The 13,025-nt window shown below is 44.0% G+C and overlaps 1 protein-coding gene and 1 pseudogene across 5 annotated transcripts in view; one reads left to right on the top strand and one right to left on the bottom strand.

The window, feature by feature from the left end:
* Positions 1–13,025, top strand: part of PPM1L (protein phosphatase, Mg2+/Mn2+ dependent 1L) — a 448,415-nt gene that overhangs the window by 412,139 nt on the left and 23,251 nt on the right. The gene's annotated exons all lie outside the window — the stretch shown is intronic.
* Positions 3,347–3,791, bottom strand: LOC123863655 (pancreatic progenitor cell differentiation and proliferation factor-like; annotated as a pseudogene).

The following is a 13,025-nucleotide window of genomic DNA, read 5'->3' as shown; positions in this document are numbered from 1 at the left end:
TGTGCCAGTGGGTGTGGTTTACATTCACTCATTAACAGATGGTGATTAACTGCCTACCAGGTACATTGACAAGAGTCTGCAGTGCCCTGAGGAGGGGTCTCACTGTTGAAGGGTTAGAGAAGTAAGCAAGTGTGCACAGTATAGCTCCAAGAGACAGCTAAGTGCTAGGTGCGATGCGAACTTCCACAAAAGGAGGGCCCTTAATCCACAGTTGGTGGGGAAAAGCAGGGCACTTCTCAAAAGAGATAACAGCTAAACTCTATAATGGATAAATAGGAGTTGGTAGAGGGGTGTTTCATGCAGGGAAAAGTGTACTTGACAAGCAAGTTTTTAAAGACTGGTGCTCAGGAAACAAGGTGGAAAAGGAGGCTTGAGGGTCACATAGGCCATCCTAAGGGTCGGGTTTAATCCCGTAGGCTGAAGGATTGAAGGATTTTAAGATGGGGAAATAGCAGTGTGAGGGCAGCGGGTACAATGGTTATGATCCTGGGCTCTGGAACCAAAGGCTGGAATCTGGTCTCAAATTTTGGTTCAGAAATTTTCTACCTTTGCAACCTTGGACAAGTTACTTAAACTCTCTATGCTTCGGTTTCCTCCTCTATAACGTGGAGAAAATATTATCTATCTCACAAGCTGTTCTCAGCTTTAATAAGTTCATTCATGTTAAGCACTTAGAATGTTCTTACCACTTAGCAATTATTAAGAAATTCAAGCCATTTTCATGTAAAAATCAGGTACTGTTTTAGAAGAATGGCTTTGACAGCGCTGCAGAGAAGGTAAGGGTGGGTGGGGGAGACTGCAGGCCAAGAGACCCTTAGGCTGTCCGAGCAGCGCAGCGAGGTGTGGGGCTTAGGAGCAGCAGAGTTCTCAGCATTCCTGAGAACTTGTTAGAAATGCACATTTTCTGGGATGGGGCCTAGCAATCTAGGGTTCAACAAACCTTCCAGGTGAATCTTAACGTGTGCTCAGGTTTGCAAAGCATTACCAAATAGATGTTGTCTCCATTTTACAGATGAAGGAACTAAAGCTCAGAAAGGCTAGGGTCCTTGCTCATGACCACAGCTATTACATGGTAAAACGGAATCAGACCCAAAGCCAATGATTTGAACCACTGTGCTCTTCTTCTCATAATCGGAAAGCGACTGACAGGAAAGGGAATTTCAGAGACAGTAAAGTGATAGAATTAGCAAGACACTGGGTGATTAGCTATGGGCATAGAGGCAGGTGTCAATATTGACTCCCACATCTCTGGACTGGATTAATGTTGATGCCATTCTCTGAGTTAGGCTACATGAATGAATGAAGCAAGTTGAAGAGAGAGAGAGTTTGAGGTCCCTATAGGAAACCAGAATGCAGAGTCCTGGTAGGTTGGACAGTCAGGCTGGTGATACAGATCTGGCAGGCAGATGTATATAGATAGGTGTGGCTGAAGATGTGGATGGGGGGAGGGGGTCCTGGCAAGGACAACAGAAGACAAGGGCACCAAGGATAGAATCCTGGGGAACAAGTGGAGGAAGAAACTTCTGCAAAGTAGACTGTAAAAAGGCACTGAGCAGAGGTAACAGAGAAAGGGGAAAGAGGAGGGGCTCAAAAATCCAGGAGAAAATCAGCTCCGAGTCAGTTCAGACAGGGTCTGGGTTAAGCATCAGCTGTTGCTGTCTGCAGCCACACTGCAAAGCAGAATCTGATAACCATCCCTTTTCTACCATCCCTCCCACATCAGTAAACAGGGATACATGACATCAAAGACAAAAAGGCCCTCCCAGATGGCAGAATGTTAGGAGAGGGTGCCCTAGGCCGGAGGTGGTCATTAATAAAAACTTATCAGGATGCTGACAGAATGCCAGTGTGCATGCCCTGAAACATTTCAATTGGTAAGATTATACTCCTTAACATGCAACTCCATGCAATAGCCGTAATCTTGATGAACTCTGGTTCAGGGAGGTCATATGTACTAATAGAAGTCTAATTTATCACATTTAATGGATCTGTGGTTTTATATTACACTCACAGTGCCATTAAACACTTACAGTGACCGTAATGCTCATTGGCTTTTTCATCTCAACTCTAAGGTCAGAGCTAGCACGTATACAAACAAAAGCCCTGACTGTATAGTCCATTGGCAGCTCGTATGTGAAAGGACAGATGTGGATTTGAAGTCTCACACACAGGGAAATAGCACTTGTGGAGTGCTCGTTATGCCCAACATTTTACATAGGTTATCTCATTTTATCCTCTCGAGCACCCACTGAGGTAGCTGTGGGAAAGAGCCGGACTTAGTGAACAAGTGAGGAAGTTGAGTAACGTAACTAGTGAGTATGGAGCTAAGACTTAAAACCGCTGCTATCTCACTCCAAAGCTCATATTATTTCCATTAATGATGTCAAAATGGAAGCGTATTAAATTGGCCTGCATGCCTGATAAGGATGTCATAAACTTTAGATAAATAAGCTATGTGAAAGCGCTTTAAAACTTTGGGAAGAAAGCTGTATGTAGGCAGGATATTGTTGACTATTACCATTAGAAGCAGTATCTGAAAATATAAAAGATGCCTCTAAATAATCTCTAAAAGTACATTCTCATTAGCCCCCCGAAAGAGGATTTTAATATATTACCATTTTCTGCTAACTTTGCTGTTTCTGTCTCCCTGCAGGGGCTCATTTTTTATACATACCACTTTGGGAGCACCATCTTCCCCTCTCCCATCACCCTTAACACACTCACCCCATGGAAATGCTTCTCTCCTTGCTATTCTATGAGGAAACACAACAGTTCTGGCAAGAGGAATCAAAAGAGAGTGAGCCTTTAATCTCTCTGCCTCCGTGGCTGTTTTATAAAAGGTGTAACTTGATTATAGTCCTGATATCAGGACCCTTCCCGCTCCTACCTGCCCCCCCGCCGCCATAGCCTCCCCAAGAGCCTGAAAACCATAGAGAAAAGGCTGGGCCCACACTGGCCCATGGAAGCTTGGGAAATTTTCTTTTTTCCTTTCTTTTCTTTTTCTCAGGGCTACCTGGCTGCTTGGAGTTTATTTTCCACTTGGTGCAAGGAACACAGTTACAAGGTGTCAGGAAGGCTTGCCTGTGGCTTGGACAGTGAAGAGCAGGGTTTTCTCAACTTCGTTTTTGGTGTTTGCTGGTTTTTTTTTGTTTTTTTTTTTATTTGACAGAGAGAGAATGAGAGACAGAGAGCATGAGAGGGAGGAGGGTCAGAGGGAGAAGCAGACTCCCTGCTGAGCAGGGAGCCCGATGCGGGGCTCGATCCCGGGACTCCAGGATCATGACCTGAGCCGAAGGCAGTCGCTTAACCGACTGAGCCACCCAGGCGCCCTGGTGTTTGCTGTTTTGATACACAAGTGTCTGCTGCTGGCTGCAGCCTGCCTCGTCTATGGGAAGGGGAGGGCTGGGCTCTGATCAGCTAGCACCTGCTCAGGCCTGGTGGTGGCCACTCAGGACGGGGGCCCAGTGTTGGCTTGGCCAGGCTGGCTGCCAGGCTGCTTCTCAGGCCTTCCAGAGCCACGTCACAGGTGATCGTGCGGCTGGAGGCCTGGGCAGAGTCCGAGCATTCTGGGGACTCCAACCCAGTAGCCATGAACAGGAGAGTGAACTTCCCGAAAGAGAAGCTTGCCCACCAGTGACCAGGGTTGGCCTTGGGGAGACCGGGGTGATGAGGGATGGCGTACCCAGGATACTCTGCACTTCCACAGGAGCTGGTACTGGAAGTGGAGCCCCACGGCACCGGCAATAGTCGTGGGTGGCCACGAGCAAGCCGCTGCAGGGGATGGCTGCCATGCTGTCCCTTGTGGGTGGGTGGAAACGGTTGGCGGGGCCGAGGACGCTAGGCCACGGAGCCCATTTGCAGAGGAGACTGCCGAAGGCTGCTCCACGACCGAGGCGCACGTGGGGAGAACTTTCTTGACCTCCTGCATGCCAGTACCGTGGGAGCACACCATGAGCACAGACAAAACCCTACAGACTCCCTCCTGTTTTCCAGTAACCTCTCCATCATTTCCCAGTCATCAGTCTCCTGTCGTTACAATCACATCTATTATCAAGAGGGGCAGAAGTGGGAATTTGGGTCTTTAGAGGACCACTTCTAGGCTTCTAGATGGAGTCAGACTTCTAGAGGGGTCCAGGCTTCCAATATTTTTGCTTCCAAAAGTGTTTTTCAACGTTTTCAAGTACCGTAGCCATAATTCAAAATCCCAAGTTACATGAAATGAGAGAAGGTCCCTAATGTACCTATTCTTTTTTTTTTTTTAATTTTATTTGTTTATTCATGAGAGACAGAGAGAGAGAGAGAGAGAGAGGCAGAGGGAGAAGCAGGCTCCCAACGAGCAGGGAGCCCGATGCAGGACTCGATCCCAGGACCCTGGGATCACGACCTGAGCCGAAGGCAGAGGCTTAACCATCTGAGCCACCCAGGCACCCCCTAATGTACCTATTATATTCTAATCACAACACAGATTACAGAAACAACCTCCCTTGAGCCAATAAGGAAGGTTTTCAGAGGTCCTTCCTTTGGTATAATCCAGTAGACCTCAGAAGAGGAATGGGGTGTCAGACAAGACTTCTAAGTAAAAGAACAGGGACGCCTGGGTGGCTCAGTCGGTTAAGCGTCTGCCTTTGGCTCAGGTCATGATTCCAGGGTCCTGGGATTGAGTCCCATATCTGGCTCCTTGCTCAGTGGGGAGCCTGCTTCTTCCTCTGCCCCTCCCCTGGCTCATGCTCTCCCTCTCTCTCCCTTTTTTTCTCTCTCCCCTTGACAAATAAATAAAATCTTTTTTAAAAAAAGACTTTTAAGTAGAAGAACAGAAAGAGAAAGATCTTAAGCAAGTAGACTTCACCCTGAAGACTGCTCCCCCTCCTTCCTCCTGAAATAGGGACCCGAAATGATTCACCCTCATTCTGTTTCATTGCTTTTGTAAGTTGCCACCAAGACCAGATGACCGCTAAGGTCCCTTCCAGCAGAAATCTAGACCTCTCAGAGGCTTGTATTTCTGAGAAGTACAAAGGAAGATTCAGATGTCCTTTATCTGTCTGAGTAGGCAAGAGGTCAGGTGCAGTTAAGGCAGAAAGTTCAGGAAAACACCACAGATGCAAGCTGGCAGTAGGGGTTATGCTGGCCTTGTAGTGACCTGGAGGGAAAGCCACAGAGAACAAACAATCGTTGAGCAACAGCTACGCACCAGATAATTTCTTGGGTCTTGTGTTATGTTGCGGAAACCAAGAGAGCTTTGGTCATTTGCCTGAAGGTATCTAGCTAGACCATGAAGCTAGATTGTATGATCTAAAGCTCATGTTTTTTCCATCACACTCTCTGGCAGAACAGCTCTTCCCTGTCCTTGTGGATGGCAGCCATGTGTTCTGCATCCTGAAGCAGAAACAGCAAGTCTGTGATGAGGTTCAGCTGATTTCGCTCACCTGTTGAATCCCAAACAGCTTTTCTGTAGAGGTCACGGGAGTGTGAAATGGGTCAACAAGGGAGTAGTAGCAGCATCTTCCTTTGCCTGGGGAGGGTGGGGTAATGCAGAAGAGAAATCACAGTCTAACAGAGCTGACCTTTCTACCTTTTTGTCTCCCTCCCACCTCCCATTTTCCCCCAAGTCACTTTATTTCAAGGCTTGAACACAAGAGGCCAAGTTTAAAACTACTTCCTTTTAACAGTATCAGCAGATTTAATCAAATGGTCAAAGTGGAGCCAATTCCTTTTCCTATAAGTGCCAGTAATGAAATTACCTCCATTGTATCCTGTTAGGATTGGGTATTCATTCCAGTTTTCAAAGAGATCATACCCTCACCTTGGCTCGTTCTATCACCCGATAGGTCACCCCTGAGTAATTTGTGAACACCCAGAGTGACTTAAAAATTGATTACAAGGGCTAGCCTTACACATAAATGGAGTTAGCATCACCTACCTAATATACTTTGAAAAGCTCAAGACTTCCTTTCTCAAATATATATAGAGAAATATAGATATATATCTCCTACTAGCATATGACATTCCCTGAAATCCTGACCTTGTGTTACTAGATCAAGTTGCTGTTATTCGGTGTTCACCTAGCACCTAGGATCCTCAAACCAAGGTAATAGGAACTTTACTTTGGAGGGGATAGATGTAGAGAGAGAGAAGGGATGGGAGTAGGAGATTTTGGAGGCTCGAAGCATTGCTTGTGAAGAACAGACCCAAGTAGAATGCCTCAAGAGACAGAAAGCTTTAAAGTATTGGGTGCTAGGGTAGGGGGTCGCCCCCCTCCCCAAGCCCATGGAGAGGAGATAGAGTATGAAACCATTTGAGACAAAACCAGACTGTCTCACAGTTGTGTTTGAGCTTGGTTCTGCTTACAGAATAGGTGAGTAGCCTCAGCAAAAGGAAGTGGCGGGCAGGCAGGAAGCTCTCGAACTTGATATAAAACATACACTTTTCATGGTTATGTGGTACAGAGCCCCTTGGTGAAAGAAGAGTAAGAGTTAATTTTGAGAGACATCACCATTGCTTTTAAGTCTCTAGAAAGTGGTTTTGACTTGTCTTCAGAAGTGCTGAGTGCTTTGTCTCATTGTTTGAAGGGAAGATACAGCTTCTTTTTGTTTTTGATATTAGAAATACTTGCCAAGAAATGAATAAAAAGAATAAGAGATACAGGATTAAAATGACATGAATGGGAGAAGTACAGGGCGAAAACTTACCCATGTCAGGATGATTGGCTGATTTCCCAACTAAATAAAATCATGTCACGTATAAGTGATGATTCCTACTACAGACATTAAAGTGGCTCTACAGATTGTTTCAGTCTTCCCAGTTCCAGGACATTCCTAAGAGATGGTTTTGCTATCTTTAGGACATAGTTCAGGCTTGAACACATTAGGTCTTTTTTGCAATGCTTTTCAGTTTATAGCCTAACATACTCAGAAAGGGTCACGATAGCCCAGCCAGCTGATTTCAACATTTCTTACTTGTCTCCAGTTAAGAGGCTGCACATGGGATATCCTCTTTTATTTTTATCATCAGAAACCACAGAAATAAAGGGGGAAAGAGCATACCCGGAAGTCTGAATCAAGCTATGACTCAGATTTCCTAAGAAAGAGAAGAATCTACTTTGACCTCTTCAATCCTAAATTCAGAACCACTTTTGGGGCAACATTAACTAATATCCAAGTTGGTTACCTTTCTACCTATATACAAAAGTATATAGCACATGTTCCCTAATCATCCTCTTCATACAGTATTCTACTGACTTGACCTATCTTTATTGCTAAGTTCTTCACTCCTGGGGAATGGCTAATTTTAAGTGTATATACGGATGACAGTGGTTCCAGGGTGTGTGGGTTTAAGCCCCATCTTCTCCCTTAACACCTCTGTGACCTTGGGGACATTACTCTTTGCATCTTAGTTCCACTATCCATAATATGGGAATACTGAGAGTTTTATTTAATAGAATTGCTGTGAGAATTATGTGAATTAATATGTGTCCAGCACTTAGAGCAATGCTTGGTACAGAGTAGGTGCTCAATAAATGTGAGCTGTTGTTATTCTCTTTCAGTAAATAGTGAATTTTACATATATAGTCATAGAGTTTGGTGAAGCCAAGCCAGCTGCTGTGCAAGACATTACAGAGCCATGAGGGAGTTTTAATTGCACAGTATGCATTCCTTTGTGTTATCTGGGTTTTTTTTCCCTCTTTATTCATGTTACCATCAGTCTCTTTGCTCGGTACCATCAACCTGTGGTCACCAGTCAGAGCATTCTATTTGTGTTTAATGCTGGAAATTCAAGGGTGCTTTCAGAGCAGAGCTCCATGATTTTAAGAGATTCCCATTAAAGCTAAAAAAAGTATGTGACAAGTCCATTTTCCCTGCCAAGAATGTAAGTGGCTTCTGTGAAATCCCATGTGACTATATTTCTTTTTTTTAAAGACTTTATTTATTTATGTTAGAGAGAGAGAGAGCTCACACAAGCAAGGGGAGGGGCAGAGGGAGAGGGAGAAGCAGACTCCCTGCTGAGCAGGGAGCCCACCCAATGCGGGGCTCAATCCCAGGACTCTGAGATCATGACCCGAGCTGAAGGCAGATGCTTAACCAACTGAACCACCCAGGCGCCCCTATGTGACTATATTTCTTGATCTGATGAGGACTAGTTCTCTAGGAAGTCCCTCATTTTTTAATCCTAAAAGAAGTCAGTATTCAAAGTAAAAATCCCTTAAAAAAAATTCTTCATATTCTGATCTATGCTTTGCTAGTTTAGATTTTTATTTTCTGATAATGGTAACCATTATCAAACATTTACTGTGATGGTTTTAAAGATATGCCCATATATTCCTTGATGCTTGTTCCCTCAAGAGATGGAGCTTAATCTGTCTCCTCTTGAGTGTGGGCTGGACTTAGTAAGTCCCTTCTAGTGACCAAAGATGGTGGAATGACCGGATATCATGTCTGATATTAGGTTATAAAAAGACTGTGACTTCTGTCTTGGATGTCTCTTGTGCTCTCCCTTTGTTTCTTGAATCACTTGCTCTGAGGGAAGTCAGCTATCATCCTGGGGCAGCCTGGGGAGTGGGAAGTCAGCTGCCATGTCATGAGGACACTTGGGCTGCCATTGGAGAGACCCACAAAGTGAGGAACTGAGACCTGCCAAAAGCCATGTGAATGGGCCTGGAAGTATACTTTCCCCTTGTTGAGCCCCCAGGTAACTGACAGCTTGACTGCAAATTCATGAGAAACTCTTGAGTCCCAACCACCGAGCTAAACCATTCTAGAATTCCTTCAGAAGCTGTGTGAAATAATAAATGTTTTAAGCTACAATCATGATGAATGACTCTATCTTGTATCCATTTCTTCAGCAATAGAGTAAGTCACACTACCTCACATAATTTATAGCAGAAGGCTAGTTATAGGTTGTATATAACAATAGGTGTGGCCAGGAATTTTATTTTTCTTTTAAAAAGCAAAATTGACTCTATCCTGACACTTTTCATTCTTTATTGTAAGTACATCTCCTTGGTGCGTATTATAATTCAGTCTCTCCTCTTTAGTGATTAGTCTGACAATCATGTGAAAATTCTTCCATTTTCTTCAGTAGTTCTGCCTCTTACCAATTAAGGAAGAGCCAGCCCCAAAGACTCTCCCTCTGGAAAAATGATCCAGGTTCTTGGGCTTTGCCCTGTTACAAAGCAGGGTAACTGAATGGGGAAGTTGTATGGAGGAAGCATGTATTTTTTTCATCTGAACCTATCTTAGTATTGGAAACTCCAAGGTTCAGTTTCTCTTAGAATTGTATGAAGCTCATACATCATCATATTTTAAAATATAATACATAACTTGTACCATTTGGCAAATTTAGGTAGAAGGCATTGAATAAACCTGCTTTCCATCTGCTGATCAAATGGAGTCTGAATTAAATAAACTTCTCCAATATAGATACTAAAATCTGGTTTCTGCAAGCCTTTGGACCTTTAAAAGTTGACTTCCAGAAAGGTGGTCCTAAATCTCAGGCAACCTATACTGCCTTTGGAAACTAGGTATAAATCTACCAGGTTTGGGTCTAGGATAGATTATTCCATTTGTGTACACTCTTGAAGGCCATAAGAATTTGCTAGAGTTCGTGATCATATTTTGAAAAGTATTAGCTGGTCAATTCCTTGATGCTAGGTGAAATACATTCTTTTATCTCTGGATAATCCTTTACTTTCTTCTTTATATTAAGATATTTCTTTCATGGAGTGACAGTTCAGTGTTTTGCATTCAGAAACTTTCAGTACAATACATAGTTTTATAATTATTTTTAAATTATAGCCTTAGAGATTTAATTCTTAAATAGTGCTAAGATACTCCTCCACCCCCCCTTTATTAAAACTCCTCAACTGAATGTCAGTTAGCCATCATAACAAAGGACTGATATAACGTGTTTTTAATTTAAGATCCTGAAGGCTGGGAATTTCCCATTGTACATTCATTTAAATTTGCCAGCAAGCAAAACTCTTTAGAAGGTTAAACATGTAAACTGAGAATAGAGCAAAAGAAAATCAAGTATGGTAATTTACTATCTCCAGTGTGGAAAATGGGCACTACAGCATATGGTCAAAGCTTTTACTATTAATTAGGTAATCACAGAAAATTCCATATGGATGACTTGTGAACATTCTAAAGTCAGGCTGGGAATTTGCTTCTTTATCATGTTTTCTTTCTAAACACAATTTTCTTAAATAGCATGTGGGTCCATATTCATATTTACAACTTGGTGATGTTTAAGAGCTTTGACATTTCTTAATGTCACTAATTTCCATATTAAGATTTGACAAATATTTGGACTCACGTTAACTCAGATGTCCTAGTCATCATCACATGAAAAGAATATTTGAAAAATCTTTCTCAGAGTATGGAAGAGGAAAAAAGATCCCCTTTCACTGACTTCCTTAACCCTCACCCCCACGCACATACACACATAACCACACATACATGTACACATATGGTCTGAGCTTTCCTCCCCACCAACTTTGTTCCACTAACTCCTATTCATCAGTCAAAACTCAGCTCAGGTATCTTCTTCTCATACCACTGCAAGCAGGTTTCTATGCTCACCTCTCTCAACTTCAACCGAAATAGAATTGTTTTTCTATTCTCTCCCCTCTGGCACCCCACTAAACTGTGACTTCTTCACCTCAAGACTGCATCTTTTGTTTTTGAGTCCCCAGTTCCTATCAGAATGCCTGGCAAGGAGTGACAGTTCATTTGAAGCTATTTATAACCAGAAAGGGCTGGTTAAAAGCTTGCTAAATGAATGAATAACTTCAGCCTCCAGGCTAGTTCTCAGATGAGTTCAGAGGCTATATATGCATCATTTATAAGCTCAACCAGAATCTTGTTGCAGCCAGAGCGGCAGATACTCAGCAAGTAAGAGATAATGCCACGCTGGGGTTTAAGGCCAGGCCAACATGGGAAACCACATGCTGGGGTGCCCTCCTGCCCCACATCCCTGCTGCCTGGCGGTTTGCACTGTCTGTGGGCCAGGACCACCTCTGTGTGAGTGAGGCTCCTGCAAACATTTTGCCTATTCAGGAACTCCAAGGAGTGAAGTAGGTGAAGAGAAGCATTCCCCCTGTGGGGCTCTAAACAAAATTCAATTACATGAATCATACTTCATGTTTAAAAACCTTGTTCTCTGTTCAAGTCAGAGGTTGGCTTTGTTACATTGGCCTGGAAAACAGACTGGCGACAAGTGAAGAAACTACCTTCAGAAGAAGCCAGTTCAACTTGGGGTGGATCCAAGGGAGCGGTGGGGACGTGTGAAGGTTCACTTCTCGCTGCCAAGCAGAGGGGGGGGCTTTCTGGAGATGCCAGGAGTAAAACTCAGATAAACGGAGGGGGTGCCCCTCGAAGTATTGTGATTTTCAGTTCAAAAAATGTCACCGGCAGTTCACATAGTAAGAAGTTAGGGGTCAAGAGGGGATTTAGACCTATTTAGAGCACAGTGTTGCCTGTTTAATTATAGAATCTCGTCCTTCTTACCTGACCCGGCCAGCTCCTTTATCAGTTGTGTTCTTGAGACTCATGCCTTAAGTGTCAATTTCAGCTCTTGGGCCTGTAACTGCTGAGGCTCTCTTTTCACACTTGGAAAATAGGAGCTTTTGGGTTCAACAGAGACTCGTGCTAGCAGCCTGGAATATGCCCCAGTTCTGAGGAGGTGCCCAGAGTACCAGACTGAGCTGCTGAAATGCAGCTTAAGTTCTGGTTCCCTTGCAAACCAGCCGCCGATCTTAGTTCCTGAGCCTGTTGCCTCATTTAATAAATGCAAATTAATAATGTCACTCAAGATCATCAGAAGAAGTATTTGACATCACTTCACAAACTCTGAATACTATCCAAGCCTCCATCTGCTGCACTGGAAACGTTACATTCTAGATACCTCAGGACCCCTTCCAGAATGACGTAGTCTCAGGGATCTGGGAGATGGTGTGTGTCCGACGGTGTTTCCAAACTGATCAGCCCCTCACCCTCACTTACGCCTTGGGGTTTTCACTTTATTATTGTTTCTGCCCTCCAAGAAAACCACGTCCTCATTTCCCAGCTCAGCCATGTTAACAAAAAGTTTTCTTTGAATATCGAGTTTATAGATTGTCCTCTACTGATCTTTAGTAGAAGCACATACAAACTTTAGAGAATCCTTAAATAAAGCTGTTTGCTGCCCAAACCGACTGCTTCCTTGCCACACTCCTGAGAAGGTTCTGCATCTTAGAGAAAATTTTAGAAGCCGGACTGAAGGTGTCAGACCTGGGTCCAAATTCCAGCTCTTCCACCCAAAAGCTTGCGTGACCTCGGTGAGCCTTGTGTTCCAAATCTGCACAGTGGATGGGTGATGATGATGATGATACATATTTGGTCAGACTAAGTGAGGTCAGGGTGTGCGAGCGGCAGGCAGAGTGCCTGGCCCGCTGTAACCTGTGTAGATAATGACTTTCATTTTCTTTTGTGACTTGAAATTCTGTAACTCCTCCTCTTTTGTCTCCTGCTCGCTAGCTCCCCCGACCTTGCTTCAGCCTCACCTTCTGTAATGTGACACCCAGGAGGCCAGGGCCTGTAGCAGGAACCACCTGGCTGCCTTGGAGAACTGGCTCTCCCTGGTCAGGGTTTCTTGTGCAACAACTTTGTCACCCTCAGCCTGTTCCAGCTGCCCTCCACCCTCGATGGTCATCCCTTGGCCCTTTCTGGACAGCAGCATCTAATCGTGTCATGTGGTAGTGTCCCAGAAGTGTGATGTCTGCAAACCCAGAGCCTTCTGAGCACTGCCTGTGATGAGTCTGGGGCCTGGCATTCTTCCTGATACCGTTTCTTCCAAAATGGAAACAGGGAAGGCGAAGGCAGTAAGGCTTATTGGTATTTCAGTTGGATAGCCTCAGTCTAACTGAAATGCCAGGTTGGTTCAGCAAGGAAAATTGAACAACTAAACAGAAAGTCCAGTCAAGTCATTGTGGGCCATGGCAGAAGACTCTCAGTGGGAAGGAGGAAATAAATGCCTGACATTAAAAACACAAA

This window comes from Mirounga angustirostris, unplaced genomic scaffold, assembly GCF_029215605.1.
Source record: "Mirounga angustirostris isolate CCGP_5_RB_7025 unplaced genomic scaffold, mMirAng1.0.hap1 SCAF_1, whole genome shotgun sequence".
NCBI classification, from domain to species: Eukaryota; Metazoa; Chordata; class Mammalia; order Carnivora; family Phocidae; genus Mirounga; species Mirounga angustirostris.
Note: the sequence above shows the minus strand (reverse complement) of the source record. Positions and strands in the feature narration are given on the sequence as shown.